Here is a 20,394-nt window from a genome sequence, read left to right as displayed (position 1 = left end):
GTATGGAAACCAATTTGACAATAAATTTCATATATAAATAAAAAAAATAATAAAAATAAAAATCAAAAAAAAAAAAAAAGAAGACACACTGCCCTCCAGAAGACCTCCATTACATATCATTGGACAGAAATTGATAATGCACCATCAACCTCTTACCTTCAAGGGAATAGGACTACCAAGATCGACTTGAATTACGAGGATTTACTCATGAATCACATGTGTGTAATGCAGATGCTGGAACAAATTCAAGCTCTACCAGTAAGATAGAAGGAAGGAATGCTGCCATATAAAAAATATATGATGATAATTTATCTCTAAGTAATGAGAAAATCACGTATATTTCTTTTGTATTCTAGTGCTGCACATAGTTTCTTGCTGAGCCAAAACTTTTGGAATAAAAAATACAAGAATTATAAAACAGAGCAATACTGAAATTTATTGCTGCTATAATCAAAGCAATTTGCCTCTGCAAATGAAAACTAAAAATAAACACAATGTAACGTGCTCACAATTCTGCTCTCCCTTTAAATGTTAGCTAGAAATTCCATAATGCACTATGCGTCTGTCTGGCTACATGAAAAAGTATACACAATGCACATGTGGACATATTTACACACATACATGTATACACACACGCATAGATACACACTGATTCATGAATATTTAATTATCCAACAACTGGCCAGATCTCTGAGTTGCGCATTTATATTTGGCATATGCACTATGAATAAAAAGAAATTACAATTGACTGAAGTGCCTGTAGTTAAATATAGGATGTTAGGTATACCACAGCATCTGCTTACCTATGCAATTTATACTTCCCTAAATATAGAAAATGCAAAAGTATAGGAAAAATTCCTTGCTCATTAAGGAGTCTGACGTGCTGATCTATTGGGAAAAGTATAAATTTATTATGCTCTTATTTTACATGTGTTCCAGTAGGTCCAAGTGATGGATTTCGAGCACTGTACACCTATCATTATTGTTTTACTTTTAGGCTAGTAATACCAATTAAAATATGTAGTTATGTCACTTTCAGTGACAAGCTACAGTGAAATTTTGTTTAAATAGGATTCCTATGATTAGTGTCATTTCCCTTATTACTGCTTCCCCATTGTATATAAATTTCCTTCAATTATAATTTAGTATTTAATAATCTCACAGTTTTATTTTATGCCAACCTGTGAAAAGCTGAATTAATTTTTTTGTTGTTGTATTTTTTAAGTTCTTAACTATGTGAATTTATCACAGATCCCAACATGTTCATACACTATATTTTCAGTATTTTTCTATAGACATTTATATTCACAGTGATAATTGAGTGTAATGGAAAGTTTAAAATATGTAATGAGTAATAATAGAGAATTAAATTTTGTTTGCTAGCCGAATAATTTGTGTATTAAAATATTTTTCATTCAAAATGTTTTAAAATATGGAGATATAATAATCTGGGCCAGATCCAGATTAGTAAAGTTTGAATCTTATATGTTTTGAGGAGACCTTCTTTAAGGAAAAAGGATTCAAAACTATAAAAATAAAATTTTGGTATGAAAGCAAATATTGTTTAGAATCATAAATGAAAACAATAAATGACTACAATCTACCAAAAATGGTTACATTAAAATGCTTTCTGATTGCAACCAGCTCTCCTTCCTTACCTAGAATATTCTACAACTACCAGCAAAACCTACTACTCACACAGACCTTTGACATATGAGACTCTGATTCTTAACTTTCTTTTCCTTCTTGGTATGTCTTCTTCTGATGGTAAAGCCTAAATAATCACAGTTTTTATTTAAAAAGAGAAAACTAATTCCTCTCCATTTTGGATACCTGGAAATTTACTGTATATTCAAATGGAAATGCGTTTCAGCCAATACACTAAGGGAATATATAAGAAGAGAGTGGCTTCAAATTGTTACTTAAGCCCTTCCCCCTTTTTATCTTTCTTATTTGCACTCAATAGTCTTTACAATCTTTTGTTTTCTCCATTACCTATAACTATGATTTTATCAATAAAATTAAACACATCCTTATTTTCTAATTCTTGTGTTACCCTGTTGTCTTCTGTTCCAATTAAATATTAAATAACATTAATTAATAGCATATTAAATAATAGATTTTATTAAATTAAATTTTGTTCTCCTATGCTTTTTAACACAAAAGAAATAAATGCCTGAAATTGTCTGTTATGAGTAAGACCAGAACAGGAATAGCCATGAGAAATGAAATTCCTCAATAGAAAGCTAATGAGTAACTTCTTTTTTTCCTACTTTGGAGGAATTTTAATGTCATAATATATGTGCACATTTTAATTTTGAATGTTACTAGAATATGAAAAAATTATTGAATGCATGCTACAAAAATGCTTGCACATTCTATTAAATCAAGAAGCCAGCAAAAATAGAATATTACAGGGGCCTCTGGCTGGCTCAGTCTTAGGGTTGTGAGTTTTTGACCTCAGGGTTGTGAGTTCGAGCCCCAGGTTGGGTGTAGAGATTACTAAAAATAAATAAATAAACTTAAAAAATATATAATTACATAGTAAAAGTGTCATTTATGGCAACAATTTTTTGAGAGTTAAGAATTGAGAAGATATAATTTCACTTTGGTGCAATTATATTTAGAGAATTTTTTTTCTTTAATATCCTATTACTTTAAGCCAACTATGGCAGGCTAGTATGCCAGCAATGAATGAGCAGTCAAAAGCACTATGGTATTTCACTTTTGAAGCATATTAATTTATTTATATATTTTAATATTTATATTAATATATTTTAAAACTGTAATATATAACATAGTTTCAAATAAAAATGGAGAACTATAAAAATATTCTAAGTATGTAGACCCTGTGAACTCTGCCTCTGTTCAGATACCATGCTGGATTTATCATTCAGTAAGATGTAAGAGATATATAAATATATGATTCATTACATATCAAGATTGTAGGTATATGCCATATCTTATAAAAACTGTTTAATTCTAGAATAATAATAATCACCTTTTACTTATGAAATAAATATTTTTTATCATAGAGGCAATTATTCCTGAAAAATCTCTCTGAAAGTATTGAAGAAAAAAAACTAAGTCCTTAATTTTTCACCTTGCATTAATTTTTACTTAGCAAGTTGATCTTAACTGTGTTTTTGTAGTGACTTAACAAACAGCACATATTTGAAAAAGTACACATTCTAGGAAAAAAAAAGAAAGAATTGAGGAAATTCTATTCTTCCCTAAGTACAAACAATGTCCTCAGGGAATAATTTTCTCTTCCAAATAAAGCAATTCATGCCATTCTTACACATAAAGCATATGTTTTATGTCTAATTTATTTTAAGTTCTTGCCGAGTAATAAAACAGTATAAATAAATTGATTTAGTATACATGCTATAATTATTAGAAAATAGCTATTGTGTGTTCATTGTAGGTTGAAGTCTAGGGGCACCTGGCTGGTTCAGTCAGTGGAGCAGGGGACTCTTGATCTCGGGGTTGTGAGTTCAAGCCCCATATTAAGTGTAGAGATTATTTAAAAATAAAATCTTTTTTTTTTTTTTAAAGGAAAGTCTAGAAAAGAATCCAACTGTAAAGAAAAGGAAAAAATAATGCTTTTTTTTTTTCCTTTTAAGTTTCTGTGTTAGTTTGCTAGGTCTTTAAGCCACAAAAGAGTGGCTTAAAGAACAGAAACTTACTGTCTCATGACTCTGATGGCTAGAAGTCCAAAATCAAGGTCTTGGCAGAATTGGTTCTTTCTGAAGGCTGGGGGAGGATCTGTTCCAAGCTTGTCTTCTTGGCTTTTAGATGGTCTTCCCCATGTGTTTCTTCACATTATCTTCCCTCTAATATGCATGTCTGTCTGGATCCATGTCTCCCCTTTTTATAAGGACATCAGTCATAGTGGGTTAGAACTCACCCTAGTGAACTCACTTTAACTTGACCACATCTGTAAGTGCCTGATCTATAAATAAGATCACATTCTGAGGTACTGTGGATGAGGATTCTAACATATTTGGGGAAGGGAGTGGGAGGGGGTTTCCTTTGCATGAATACAATATATACCAAAAGCTAAATATTTATACCAGGTTTATGTGTGTGTATGGGAAAACATAAAATTTATTGTAACATTTATTTGGTGAAAATTGGTGCATACATACATTCACAAACACATACTTAGGTCATTGACTTATACACTTGAGTGTGCATTAGTATGGTCGAAGACTTGTCAAGGAAACATGGTTTATAGAAAGAATAAGCTAAATCATCTAGTGAAATAAATACTATTCAGAAGTTCAAAGTGTTACTGAAATGAACATTATATTAGGATAAGACAGGCTAATAGATTTCAGTGGAAAGATTCCAGTTTTAGGAATTATATTATATTAAAAAATAATCCTGTTAAGTCTAAAATCTATTAGATTTATTACTGTAGGTGATTTTAAAAGTTTTATCACAATGAACTTGGCAACTATATAGACTGGAATTATTAGAAGTATAAAGCAGTATTATATCTGATCTGTTCAACTCATCTACACCATATACCATTTGATTTTAGTAATATTATTTCAAAGGTATTTCAGGCAAAGTCATTTTTGAATTAATTCATAATTCTTTGACTTACAAATCATAGACTTAAATAGTCTGTTCTATTTCCTTAAAGGTAAAAAGAAGCAAATATCTCTATAAGATGGGAAAGTCTAAAGTTATTTTATTTGTAAGCACTATGAAAACAATGTATTTTTTATTGAATTGTGATATTGTGACCTAAATAAAAACATTATTTCAAAATGTTCATTGGTATATTTACAATAATTACACAATTTTCATTTCCCCTTAGGGTTTATAATACTTGAGTTAAAGTAGTACTACTTTTAGAAATATACAATCTTAAATATTAATGTTATTTATCAAAATAATTATCAGCAATATAAACATTTTAAGTATAATTAGTTTTTATATAAATTCAATTCTTCTTTTTTCCACAAATCAGCACCATCTCTTTTGGTTTTCTAAATTTCTAACTGTACATGCAGACATACAAAGGGTAAAATAGTTGATTTTGGACATATTCTCCCTTACTTTGAGCTATCAGGCCCAAGCCTGGGTATAAAATAGAGGGCTTATTCCCAGCAGCAGATGGGAGCAACCTGAGGCCTTTAATGGGATACAGTAATCCAAGGTTTTCTTCTTGAACTTTAACATGTAGGCAACACTACAGTCCTCCATTTAACCCCTAATTCAAGAATCCATTTTCTACAATGCAACTGTGCAATGCACTTGCCAAGAAATCTGTGTTAAATATAGACATGAGGAAACAATCAGATAAATGCAAAACTGAACAGGAAAACTGGTTTGGACTCTTCAAATATTCAAGATCATGAAAAATACAGAAATGTGCAACTGTTCTAGATTTAGAGAGAAAACAGCAAAACGAACTATTGTCATGCAAGAATATTATTTGCAGCCTCAGAGAAAATTTGCAAATGAGACATTTTGTGGCAATTTGAAATAAGGTTTATATAATTGATGATTTTATTGTATTTGTGTTAAATATCTTAATGTTAATGTGGTTATATAAAAAAATGTTGTTTTTCTGAGGAAATGTATATCAAAGTGTTTAGTTATGAAGGATTAGGTATAACTAATTTCCTTTAAATAGCTTAAGAAAAAAAAAGGAAAGATATGTTCACAGATATGGAGAGATAAAAATGTGATAAAATAGCAGCAATTAATTAACCTAAGCAAAAGCATTACTAGAGGTATACTATTCTTATTTTTAATTTTTTTTCTTTAAATTCCAGTTAATTGACATACAGTACAATATTACTTCAGGTGTACAATACAGTGACTCAACACTTCCATACATCATCAGATGCTCATCACAGCAAGTGCGCTCCTTAAACCCCATCACCTATTTCACACTTTCATCCACCCACCTCCCTTAAGGGAACCACCAGTTTGTTCTCTATGGTTAAGTCTGTTTCTTGGTTTGCCTCCCTCTTTCTTTTTTTCCCCTTCAGTCATTTGCTTTGTTTCTTAAACTCCACATGAGTAAAATCATATGGTTTTTGTCTTTCTTTGACTGACTTATTTCACTTAGCATAATACACTCTAGCTCCACCCACATCGTTGCAAATGCCATGACTCCATTATTTTTAATAGCTGAGTAATACTCCATTTTATATACACCACATCTTTACTCATCAATAGACACTTGAGCTGTTTCCATAATTTGGTAGACATTACTGCTATAAACGTTGGAGTGCATGTATCACTTTGAATTAGCACTTTTTAATTCTTTGAGTAAATACTGGGTCATAGGGTAGTTCTATTTTTAACTTTTTCAGGAACCTCCATACTATTTTCCAGAGTGGCTGCACCAGTTTCCATTCCCATCAACAGTGCAAAAGGGTTGCCCTTTCTCCACATCCTCGCCAATATCTTTTGTTTCCTGAGTTGTTAATTTTAGCCACTCTGACCCATGTGAGGTGGCATCTCAATGTGGTTTTGATTTGTATTTCCCTGATACCAGTGATGTTGAGTATCTTTTCATGTGTCTGTTGGCCATCTATATGTCTTCTCTGGAAAAATGTCTATTCGTATCTTCTGCCCATTTTTTAATTGTATTATTTGTTTTTGCAGTGTTGAGTTTTATAAGTTCTTTTTTTTAAGTTTATTTATTTTGAGAGACACAGAGAGAGAGCCAGCAGGGGAGAGGCAGAGAGAGAGGGAAAAAAAGAGGGAATACCAAGCAGGCTCCGTGCTGTCAGCACAGAGCACGATGTGGGGCTTGAACCCACAAGCCATGAGATCATGACTGGAGCCAAAGTCAAGAGTCAGACACATAACTGACTGAGCCACCCAAAAGCACCAAATTTTATAAGTTCTTTATATATTTTGGATACTGACCTTTTATCAGATATGTCATTTGCAAATATCTTCTCCCATTCGTAGGTTGCCTTTTAGTTTTGTTATTTGTTTCCTTCACTATGCAGAGCGTTTTATTTTAATGAAGTCTGAAGAGTTCATTTTTGCTTTTGTTTCCCTTGCCTCTAGAGACATAGCTAGAAAAAAATTGCTATGGCCAATGTCAAAGAAGTTACTGCCTCTGTTCTCTTGTAGGACTTTTATGGTTTCAAGTTAGAGTTGTACTATTCTTTAAACTCTCTGCCATTTTAAACATTTGAAATTATAACTTCCATAGAGTGTATTTACATATGAAAATTGGAACACTCCAGTTTTTGTGAGAACTGAGATATAGAAAAATATACTTTATTAGTATATTTATACTTTATTAGTACTTGTGAAGTATATACTTATATATTATTTATATAATTTGTATTTTAATGGTAGATTCACTAATGATATAGTATAGAACAGTAAAAGGTACAATTAATCTGTAACAAGTAATTATACCTCCTTTTATTTGTTTGGAAAACAAGGTTTAACATATACTTCTAGGAATAATGTGTTCTTAACAAATACTTAATAGTAATATACTTGTTTTTTGTTTTGATTTTTTTCTTGTTTTACTTTATATTTTATTTCTTCTAGTCATATGAACCTTGAAAATATTTGTCAGTTTTAGGGGCGCCTGGTTGGCTTAGTTGGTTAAGCAACCAACTCTTCGTTTCAGCTTGGGTCATGATCTAATAATTCCTGAGATCAAGCCCCATGTTGGGCACCATGCTGACAGCGCGGAGTCTGCTTCAGGTTCTCTCTCTTCCTCTCTCTCTGCCCCTCCCCACTCATGCTCTCACTCCTTCTCTCTCTCAAAATAAATAAATAAACTTTAAAACATATGTATAAAAAAAGAAAATATTTGTCAGTTTTTCAATTATTTACAAATCATAACCAAGAAACACAAGTAATTTGGGTCCATCCAGGCTTGAGAAACTTATAAACACTATGAGCATATTTAAATGAAATATTAAACTCCAGGATTAAATTAGAAAATACTTAAAGGTTACATAATCAAAGATTATTAACTAAGTTTGAGTTGAAATGGCACATTTAACTAATGATATTAAGCACTGTATTATTTTAACTTCTTTATCCATAGTAATGCAAACTAAGTAGTGAAAACAAAAATATTCACTTGTATATTTGATTATTTTTAACTAAGAAAATTGGTGGATGCATGCTAAAAATTTATATCAGTTGTACACCACATCAATAAGATATTATGTTAAAAGTACAAAATTAAGCATAGATACTGGAAGTATAGGAAACGTATTTTTAAAATTTCTTATTTCTTTTTTTTTTTTTTTCAACGTTTATTTATTTTTGGGACAGAGAGAGACAGAGCATGAGCGGGGGAGGGGCAGAGAGAGAGGGAGACAGAGAATCGGAAACAGGCTCCAGGCTCTGAGCCATCCGCCCAGAGCCCGACGCGGGGCTCGAACTCACGGACCGTGAGATCGTGACCTGGTTGAAGTCGGACGCTTAACCGACTGCGCCACCCAGGCGCCCCTAAAATTTCTTATTTCTTAATTACATTTTCCCTATATGTACTCAAATATCATCCTGAATTCGTTGGCAATTTAACTTTACATTATGCATTTTAAAATGACATCTAGTTTGCACTGCAGTTCCAAGTGGATGAGGAGAAAATGAGAAATAAATGAATTGCTCACATTTTTAGGCGATCATGATAATTCTATTTCAATTGCTATACAAATAACAGAAGTTAAATTTATCCTAAAATTTGGCTCAGAGATATCAAATATCATTTGGGAAATAAATTACACAAACCCATCTCTCTCTCTCTCTCTCAATCTGTCACACACACACACACCCACACACACACACACATCCCAGAATCTATGATAGAACATGGAACATAAAAAAACATAATTTACATTGTACTGTCAATTTTTGCTACTTCAGCTTGCAATATGTTTATTGAATACAATATATCTCTTTCTGGAATATTTTCAATATATTCTTAATGAATTAATAGTTTGATAACTCCCTGTCCTATTTAAGAGCATCCATATGCACACTGAGCTCAGTTTCCATTCATGTGACTTAGTATTCTCTAGTTCTTTCAAACATCAAAAATGGAGTAAAAAAGTAAATTTCTTTTGCATGCAATTCCTTACTGCATCCTCCATTTACCCAAATTGTTTTTTTTTAAGTTTATTTATTTTGAAAGAGAGAGAGAGAGCGAGAGCAGGGGAGGGGCAGAGAGAGAATCCCAAGCAGACTCCGCACCTTCAGCACAGAGCCCAACACGGGACTCAAACCCATTAATTGTAAGATGAAAACCTGACCCAAAATCAAAGTCAGATGTTCACCCAACCGAACCACCCAAGTGCCCCATACCCCAGTTGGTTTTTTGAGTAATTTCTATTTACCAGAGTCTCAAGCCATAAATTTCAGAATTCTTATCATTAGAGTGCAGTGTGTTATATGATTATTTAAATAATAAATGTTCTGACACATTTCTACCTGAAATGTTCTGAAAATGTTCTACCTTTTCACGCTGTCTGTTTAAGGTTGGTGTAAATATTTTCAAATAGCCCCAGTTTCTTTGCAGAAGTTGCTGTCTATAGATAGAGGAGACAAAAGAATAATTACATTTACATAGACCTCATTGAACTTTATTCCAGCTTCTGTTTAAATCCTCATAAAACCTCCATTAAAGCCTACATTCTTTTTCTTAACTATCAGGCAAGGTCACAGAGTAGAATAAATTCTCTGAAAATCCAAGTCATGGAACTCAGAGTAGAAAATGAATGATAAAGAGGCGCCTGGGTGGCTCAGTCGGTTAAGCATCCGACTTCGGCCCAGGTCATGATCTCGCCGTCAGTGAGTTCAAGCCCCGCGTAGGGCTCTGTGCTGACTGCTCAGAGCCTGGAGCCTGTTTCAGATTCTGTGTCTCCCTCTCTCTCTGACCCTCCCCCGTTCATGCTCTGTCTCTCTCTGTCTCAAAAATAAATAAACGTTAAAAAAATAAAAAAAAAAGCAAATGAATGATGAAGTAGAAAAGCCAGGAATAATGCAAAATCGCAAAGTTATTACATGTTAGTTGTCCATCTGATTAGAGAATAACTGATTGCTAAATTATGAGTTATTGAGAGTGAGATGAAATGAGAGAGATCACCATTGATCCCAAAGTAAATGAAATTTGAGGAGGGCTTTGTTGAAGAAATGGTAAGATTTTTGCAGGTGGAGATGAAAAAATGGGTCAAGAAACAAATGAGCAAAATCCAAAGAGCAAGGATGAGCATGCTATAAAGAGGGAACAGTAGGATCTTTTCCCAACAATACTGGAGTCTTATTGTGTAGAAATATTGGAAATTAATGTGAAAGGTATAATATGAAACTAACATGAAATATGTACCTGCTCAGTGAATAATGATGATCAGAAAGGGGACTTTGCATAAAATTAGTTAATTATTTATAGCTTTCCTCACTGAACTGAGGTACTTTCAGGAATAAATAACTTCTATTCACCTTCATATTCCCAGCAAAAGTATAATGCCTGAGGCAAAATAAATAGCCAGTAAATAGCATGGAATGAAATAATGAAGAGGTGAATTAAGAAATAAATGTAGAGACAAATAAATGTTTAAAATAAAATACTTTGGCATGTTTATTCTGATAGCAGTAAGATCTTTTAATAATTCTGAAAAATGCCTAAATGTGTGGGAACGAAAGTGCAAATTTAACCTATACTTGGAAATTAGGTATATATGAATCAACAATACTACAACTTCAGAAAAATCACGAGATGTACCATTGTTATTTGTAAGCTTTTAAGATTTCAAGAGTGGTTAAACAATTTCAAGTTTATTTTAGTATTTGGCTTTCTATTATGGCTTAGTACTTTCTTTCTTAAAAGGACCATTTTGAGTAGACTCTTAAAATATTAAGATAATTATCAATACTTTCTCTGGTGTTTGAAAATACCATGGAGTATAAAATTGTAATGAGACAAAGAATGTTAAACCTGGGCACTGAACACAATAGCACTAGGAAAGATACCATCACTGAACACTTCTTTTGCATTTTTTTTTTTTTTTGGTCCCTAAGGGAAGAAATGAAAACAGCATTCAGATTGCTTTATTTAAATCAAATTAGAATATAATTGTAGTTTGGAAACATTGGGTTTGTTGTTAAAGAATCACAGGAAAGTAGTAGGAGAAAATAATACTTAGTTCCTTCATTGTACATCAGATCTTTGTAAAATGAAGCAAACGTTATATAAAATCGTGTATGTTCTCTTAAGCAAGCAAAGTGCAGGAAGCCTCCAATGATGAAGACATTAAAAAACAATGGATACTGCAATTTTATCATTGTATGTATTTAATTTTTGAGGCTTGTTACACTAACCCATTACAGAATAAGTCAAGCATCATATCCTTTACTGATTTTTGTCAACAAGAATATACAAATTAAATCTGCAATAAAATGAACAATATTCAAATTTATAAACATGTATTTAAGAGTGTTTAAAGAAATGGTTATAGATATGAATAGTTAGGTACCTCCACAATGAATTTGTATGCTTTAAATCAGTGTTTATTATAATTTTTATTTTTCTATCTAAATAAAAGTAATCGACATCTTTGATAACTTATTGCAGAATTTGATGCATACATGAAATTTTAGAGTAACTACATATGATATACAATAATAGTAGAATTGAGGTTTTAGTGTGGATTTGCAAATCAAGCACACACACTGATTTAAGTTTATGTGTTCATATACATATGCACAGATATATATGGCCCTGGCTTTGTCTCTTGAGAATGCCTAAAAGCAGCAAGAGGCCAGCAGTTTTGAGTCTAGCTACTGCCTACATCTTGGCTTCTATAAGGCAAACAGCAAGGCTCCTTGGAGGAATGACTGATTCTAAGCCTTGTATCAGAAAAGTACAAGATGATACTGGAAACATCATTTTGTACCAGACAGCAAGGATATGCGAAAGAAAGAAAGAAAGAAAAACAGAAATAGCAGAATACATTGAACGGACACAGAAGCAAACACTAGTCAAATTAAGAACAATCTGGGTTTCAAGATAAATAATTGAGGCAACAAATTACAATTCATCGAAAAAAATAGAAAGCAATGTATCCACGAAGATACAAATGAATAAAAATAAATGTGTGGAAATTTTTGTAAGCAAAAACTTCTATTTATGCAGTTTCAAAATATTTCTATATAAAAATAATTAATTTTAAAAAGAAAAAAACAGTGACTGTATAATTAAAAATCCTAGCAGACATTACTGTAATCTAGTGATCTAAGTGAACTAATGAAACAATTTGAAATTGTGTTCCATCCAATAGAATGCATTCAAAAGATTTCAACATCACTTCTAGGATATTCATGCAAAGATGCATGACCTGAAACTACCCACTAAGAAGCACTACTTAGGGGATAATCTACAAAAAGAGAGAGGGGGTGGGGCATAAACTGTGTCAAATTCATGAAAATCAAGATAAGCTTAAGAAGTTTATGACAGACTGACTTTGTTAACAAGACATTATTGTTACAGTTGTCAAACTAGATAGAAACTTGTGGATTATATAGCAATAACGTGTTCATGTTAATTTTTTGTCTTTGATGATCATATCATAACAGGTGATTACATTATATAAGCACATGTTCTTTAAAACACAAAGTTTATAGTAATCTATTTGAGGCATCAGATCTGCAATTTACTTTCACAAATGTTTAAGGAAACACAGCTCTTTTTACTATAATTCTAAGATCTCTGTTGTTTGTGTTTATCTAAGAAATACCACAATTCTATGCTTAAATCATTTGCCAGGTTTTGAAGCTCTATGATTTTGGAGTCTTAAGTGTTACCAAGAACATATAAAAGGCAGAAGTCAACCTGCCCTTCTCTTTCAGGAAATCATATCCACCAACCAAAAGCCAGAGAGGGTCAAGTACAAGGAATGGGAAAAATTAAAAGTAGGCTCAGACTACTGAACTGAAAGGTCCCCGTGACCAACACCCAATTGGATTAAGTTGATCAGTCATTCATTCCATCTGCTTCACAGAGTGAAAAGAGAACCATCTCTTGTGCAAGATAGAACATTTAGATCTTAAACAGTTGTCTTATACACTATGTCCAGAATATTATAGACATGAGGCAAGAAAATATTACTAATGAGTAAGACAAAAATATAGACACAAGAAGCATCTCTAGACATGATATAGATATGGAAGTTAACAGATAATGTTATTGAAATAAATATGATTAATTTGCAAATAAAGTCAGAAGAAGTGAACAAATAAGAGGAAGAATGATAGATTTCAGGAGATAATTAGAATCTATATGAGAATCAAAAATGCTAAAATGAGTGGTTGAAAAAAACAGATTGGGTCTTGTAGAATAAGGATTACCAAAATGGAGGACAGGTCACTGGAAAATTTTCAAATTGGAAAAAAAGGAGAAGAATATATATTTAAAATAAAATAATAGAGTATAAAAAGCATACAAAATCTTGAAAGCTTTACAATGGGTAAAATAGATTTCCAGAAGGAGAAAACAGAGAGAATGAGAAAGAAGAAATATTTGAAGAGATGACTAATAATGTCCAAAACCAGTAAGAGCATCTATCTGCAAAATCAAGAAACTGTGAAACTCAAGCTTGTTAAAATTTTCCTCTGTGAAAATTTCTGCTTTTATGGTATTTAGATACATCATATGTATTTAAAAAGGAAGAGATGAGAGTTTCTTTTCAAACACAAAGTTCATTTAGAAAAATAAACCAACACAATTAAATTTTACTGAAAATATACATGACAGTAAAATTTTAAACATTTCAACAAAAGTCAAATAATTATTCCTCAACTTTTAAAGTGTTCATTCAATGTGTTTACATAAATCCTTGGTCCTTTCCTTTAATTCAACAAAATGTCATTAATTACATTTTATGTACATAACATATTCTCCATGATATCGCAGCAAAACATTTTTTCACTTTAAAGATTAAACAGATTCGTTGAGATGAATTGAATTTTGTGAGAAGAGAGTTTAAGATTCTATATCTTTATACATTTAATGGATTTGAAGCTGAAATATTTGTCACATTTTTAATATATATTAACAGCTCTAAAATTGGCTTGAATTTATGTTTAACCATGTTTTACATATGAATTGTTTTCATTCTTAATAATAAACATAGTGGGTCAAGGAAAGATGCTAATTGCTGAAAGCTAATTAGGCACCAGTTTGACACCATTTGGTACTCAAATTCTGGATTGATTAAGTGTGACAATGCTATTTTACAACCAAAGTACCAATAGAAGACTTGTCAGCTACTACTCTATGCTCTAAAATGTATTGAGGTCTTTAATAAACAGAGCTTTGAAAGAAACTTGCTCAGTATAAGAAAATCCATTATTAAATTTTCTAAAACAGTGTTTCTCATTTGGAAGGATGGATAATATTTACTGTGGGATCATCTGTGCATTGTAGGATGCTTAGCAATATCCCTGCCTCTACCTTTTATATCCTAGGATCACTTGCCCCCAGACCTAAGGTGTGACCGTCAAAAATGTCCCCAGAAGGAAAAAAAAAAATTATACAGATTTGAGAACCATTGTACAAAATAAGGAATTTTCTAAAAATAAAAGTCTCCTAATAGGCACACAGTTCTCACAGGTTTGGGCTGTTTTATTCTTAACTACTTGGTTAACACAGTTATCCACCGTTTGAGTATTAGTGACAGCTAATCTACTGAGAGATAGATAATCACATCCAAACCAAGATTCTAATTTCTTTGCTATTTGTAACTGTGGCTAGTGAAGTATGTCTCCACTTCATAAGCAATGTTTGATTTTAATGTTGAATCAGATCTTACAACATTCATTGATTGAAAGAAGTCATGATTTATAAACAGATATTTGTAAAATGGTATTATAGACTTTTCAACAGAAATTTTATAAGCTTAGATCCTATGGCTGGCTATCTTTCTGATTTTTAGATTTTTTTCTGTTGTTTTCCTCAAAATATTATAAAAAGAAAATGACTTTCCAGAAGAAATCACTTTTATTTTTAACTAAGCTATTTTAATAAAATTTGTGTATTATCAATATGTTTTAAGGTTTTATGCTAGATATTTAATATGCAAAAATGAATATCTACTATATATCATCTATTGTTCTATGTATTGGTTCCTACACACAAAAAGCATGCAGATTTGTGGCATTTTTTAATGGATCTCTTAACAAAAAGTAATGTTTTGCATGAAAAATGAAATTGTAAAATCACCTGATAGTACCTTACAGTGTAGTTATTTATACGAAGGAAGAGTATAAAATTTAATTAGAGACAAAATACTTCCTTTTGTAAAAATTTAAGAATTCTCAACACCTCAGGAAAGATAAATAATGGCTTTCATATAAAGCAAATAAAGGCACGTTTGAATTCTTAAATTGAACACAAAATTTTAAGATACAGTTTTTATAACTAACAAAATATGATATCAAAGTTGCTTTAAATAATATGATAAACAAGATTGCACATATGGCTACATTTAGAAAAAGAAAAAATAGTTTATCCATATTTCCCTCTTTATTTTTAGTTCAATGCCTTCATATGGAGAGGCACATATTATAACAATTATAGAGATGCACTTTTCATAAATGTTTGTTATACTGAATTAGGAATAGCTATATGTCTTATAACTTTTAAACTGTAATTTATGTAAGTGGAAAAATACTTACTATTAAAACAGGATTTGGTAAACTTTTTTGTAAAAGGCCAAGTATGGAATATTTTAGGCTTTGCTACCCATACATCTCTATGGCAACTACTTAACTGTCATTTAGCAGAAAATCAGCCGTGGACAATACATAAACAAATAGGTGTGGTTATGTTTCAATAAAAGTTTATAAAATCAGACAGTAGGCATGATTTGTCCATGAACTGTCCTTTGTCCACCCCTGTAACAAATTACTATGCATATCTTTTTAAAGTTTTTTTTTTTTTTTCAACGTTTATTTATTTTTGGGACAGAGAGAGACAGAGCATGAACGGGGGAGGGTCAGAGAGAGAGGGAGACTCAGAATCGGAAACAGGCTCCAGGCTCCGAGCCATCAGCCCAGAGCCCGACGCGTGGCTCGAAGTCACGGACTGTGAGATCGTGACCTGGCTGAAGTCGGACGCCCAACCGACTGCGCCACCCAGGCGCCCCTACTATGCATATCTTAAAATGCATACATTTTTGCTGTTAATGAGATGTTCCCCTTTCCTGGTGATCGGTTAAGTCATTCCCTACATCTTATATAATAAGAACTATATGTTCCAGTTAATAAATTAGTGTTACCATTTCTTTTAAAATATATCTAATATTATCATTATGAAAATTGCTCTTTTTTTAGTGAATTCTTTCAACTTAAACATAACAAAACCGACATAAATATAAACATTTTCTTTTATAAAAAAAATCATTTGACATAGAAAAGTGTACTGATGACTAGCAGTTACAATTTAAAGGAAAATTAGAAAATGTACGATAGGTAAAAATGGCATTGAAAAATTAGATTCTGGGGGACCTGGGTGGCTCAGTCAGCTCAGACCATGATCTCCCAGTTCATGAGATTGAGCCCCATGTCGGGCTCTGTGATAACTGTGTAGAGCCTGCTTGGGATTCTCTCTTTCCCCCAATCTCTCTGCCCCTCCCCTACTAGTGCTCACTCATGCTGTCTCTCTCTGCCTCTCTCTCTCTCAAAATAAATAAATAAACTTAAAAAAAAATTAGATTCAGCCAAAGGAGAATTTAAGTTGCTGAAAGCTTTGACACATGTTGCCATCCTTTGGATATGGAACTTGAAGATAAGTTTGCTAAGGGCGAAAGGTCTTTTGGAATCAAGATTTACAGCTGCTTGAGCGCTTGCTTAGCATAAAGAAAGTACATTTTCATAATATATCTCAAAACAAGAGAGAAAATTATTGCCTGTTAAAGAGACAGAAATTTTTCTTTAATATTTTCCTATTTTTTAGTGTCAAAAGCAAAACATTCCTAAAAATTTTATCTATGCTTTTATATCTTATATTTTTCTCCACCTCTCTATAAGCTGGAAATGCAAATGTTGATTTGCTTTTTGCTTTTTCTAATCCACCAAGAAACCATTTAGAAATTATCTGTTTTATGTGTCTTCAACATACCTGCTTATTGGAAATAAACTTTTTATGAAATCAGAGCAAATAAATGAAAATCCTACTAAAAATTTCAAGGGTTACAGGTGATAAGTGTTGTTTTTCTTTTTCTTTATCTTTGCTCACACTGGTTACCACCTGCTTCCCATCCTTGGTATCACATGCACATTATCTTTTTTCTTTTCTTTCTAACTTTTGGTCTTAGAGCTGTGAAAAATACCTACTTTGCAGAAGTTTTGAAAGTTCTTAAAAGTCTTCTCATTTTTTGCTCCATGAAACATCATTATACTAAAAGGTTAACAAATAGAAGAGATTAAAATTCATTCACAGTCTCCACCCTCCCACCCCCACCAGAAAAATGAACCCCTGCTTTTTAACATAAAACTCTGTAGTCCTCAGTGTTTACAGTACACAATAATTTGCCATGGCATTTTCCAGGGTATTTGTATATAACACACTCTTCTTTAACCCTTCCCATAATATATTGAAATTACTTGTGACTTTAGGGATCTCAATCTTATTCTAATTACTCTCTCCATATGGAACTCTTTAGCTATTGGCAGATTTAACAAATGATTTATTACACCCCTTTGAAAGAGTGACTGAAATACATGTAATATACATGTGCTTTTCCTCAGACACATTATATTCTATAAAAAGTTTTATTTTTATTTTTTTAAGTTTGTTTATTTATTTTGAGAGGACGACAGCTCGCTTGCGCATGAGCTGGGAAGGGGTAGAGAGAGAATCCCAAGCAGGCCCGGTGTGGAGACCCACCCTGGGCTTGAGTTCACAATGTGTGAGATCATAACTAGAACCTAAGTCAAGAGTCGGTCACTTCACCTACCGAGCCACGCGTGCGCCCCAATAAAAGTTTTAAAAATGTATCATAACAGTAGTTCAGGCCTCACTAAAAAATATCCCCTAGAAAATAGAAAGAATGGACACTGTTTACCTTAAGTGTTATATAGTTGTCCAAGTTTAACCATTTTACAAATGCTATATATGAGTTACAGAGACATATCTTGTCCTTTACCATTGATGACTGTACAGGTGTCAATTAATATTTAATTAATATCACTCACAAAATTGAAAGCATATCAAAGGCATTGCTGCTTATTTTACAGAGTTGAGCTATTTATCTCAACATTTAAATTTAAGAAATTCTGTACCTGCCATGTAAAGATCTAAAGTCTAAAGAGAAGCTCTGAGTGGTTTAGTTCCTTTTGCTGAATGATTGAAAGGAAGTTACTATAACTTTTCAAAATCAGGAACGGATCCCAGGTAAATATAGCACTTGATTTTGGCAGAGATCTCTTACTAAGTAGAACAACTAAAAACACGAGATGACTGCCACACAAACTATTTTATTGCAACATAAAAAGTTGCATACAACAAACAAGAAATATTACAAAATCTGTGTCACCTTCATCCCGGTGACACTGCCCCGAAGCAACAGATTTTAACATTCTCAATTTATTACTTCAGTTGATTCCCTGTATCGCATTATATTATATAAATAAACTCCATTTCTTGATTTGTCTATTTAGTTTCAATTAACTCCTTACTTAAAAAAAAAAGAGAATAATAGTTAAACCCTACTTCCCCTTCTTAAACATCACTGTAGGTTTATTCTTAATTTCTTCTATTAATTACTTTAATCTTTTACATAAAATATTTATACCTCTCTCTCGTTAAATTAACTGCAAACAGTATATTTTGGCTTCTTTTTCAGTAAGATGAAGAAATTTGCACTCTTAAACTTTTCTCAATATCTAGTATCTTTTTTTACTTTTCAAATTCTAGATTTTTTACTTTCCAAATCCTTCTAGCCTTTTTTTTTTTTAATTTAGTTTGGCAAGGTGTCTTTTGTATAAAAATATAACACACTGGCCCCATGCTGTGTTTATAGGTTAAGTCTAGATGTTAAAAACAAGGAGGCCGTAAAATTATGAATACCTTCTGTATTACTAAAATAACTACTGTTGGGGCGCCTGGGTGGCTCAGTCGGTTAAGCGTCCGACTTCAGCCAGGTCACGATCTCGCGGTCCGTGAGTTTGAGCCCCGCGTCGGGCTCTGGGCTGATGGCTCAGAGCCTGGAGCCTGTTTCCGATTCTGTGTCTCCCTCTGTCTCTGCCCCTCCCCCGTTCATGCTCTGCCTCTCTCTGTCCCAAAAATAAATAAAAACGTTGAAAAAAAAAATTTCTTAAAAAAAAAAAAAGTTAATCCATATTTTATTTTGCGTTATCATTGCACCATGATTCTTGAACATTTTTTCCCTGAAATTTCGAAGTGTTTTTCTTTTTTGTGGACAGAAGAATCACATGTCATCACCATATTACTAATATCCAATTTCTTAACAATAGTATACCAGTTATGATGCAAGATTAGTTGCTGTGACAATGATGAAAACAACACATTTTTTAGATGACAAACTTATTTCTAATCATCTACTCTTAAGAAAAAAAAAGGTTAGCATGCCATTTCCATGTTTTAGGGACTCAGGCTATTTTTATCTTGATCCTGTTCCAACCTCAATATTAGGTTTGCATCTTGCAGTCTAAAAAATCTGTACCAGCTACTGGTATAATATCTACATGCCAGCCAGTGGGAGGGGAGAAGTGAGGAAGAGGATGGTATGAGTCTTCCCTTTCCAGTATAGCACTAAGAAGTTTCCCGTACAATGTACTTCAGTAATTCAGTGTTAATTTGTGCAGGATTCTAAAGCTCTTCTCAGCTGCAAAATTTAAATAATAATAGTACCTCCCATGGATGCAGTGATTATTAAATGAGTTACCATTTATAAAGCACTTGGAATAGTACCTGACACAGTAAAATAATAAGCAGAGTAAATTTATTCAATACTATTGCTACTTCTTTTGTTATTTATTGACCAGAAGTTAATTATATGATCTGAGTTTGTTGCAAGGAAGCTAATACAACTTTTTCTCCTTCGCAATCACGTGCTGAGGTAAAACTTTCATAATTATAAGAGAAAAAGAGAAGACATTAGAAGGGACAATAGCAAGATCTGTGATATGTGCCATTAATTAAAAATAACAACACACCTATTCTTTTCTTGATAGTTTTCTCCAGAATTGGGACTTTATGTTCTGATGTAGAGTCATTCCTCCAAAGGCCTTCCTTTCCTTATACTCCTGTGTTATATCACTTTGTGTAGTCTTCTTTCTTGGATTTGTTTTCCATTTGGTAGAATATACTCTTTTCTCTCTCCCAACCTCTACTTTGTGTCAGAAAGAACAAATAACACA

The sequence above is a fragment of the Herpailurus yagouaroundi genome, unplaced genomic scaffold, assembly GCF_014898765.1.
Source record: "Herpailurus yagouaroundi ecotype Mexico unplaced genomic scaffold, PumYag 162, whole genome shotgun sequence".
Lineage (NCBI taxonomy): Eukaryota > Metazoa > Chordata > Mammalia > Carnivora > Felidae > Herpailurus > Herpailurus yagouaroundi.
This window is presented reverse-complemented; position numbering follows the sequence as displayed.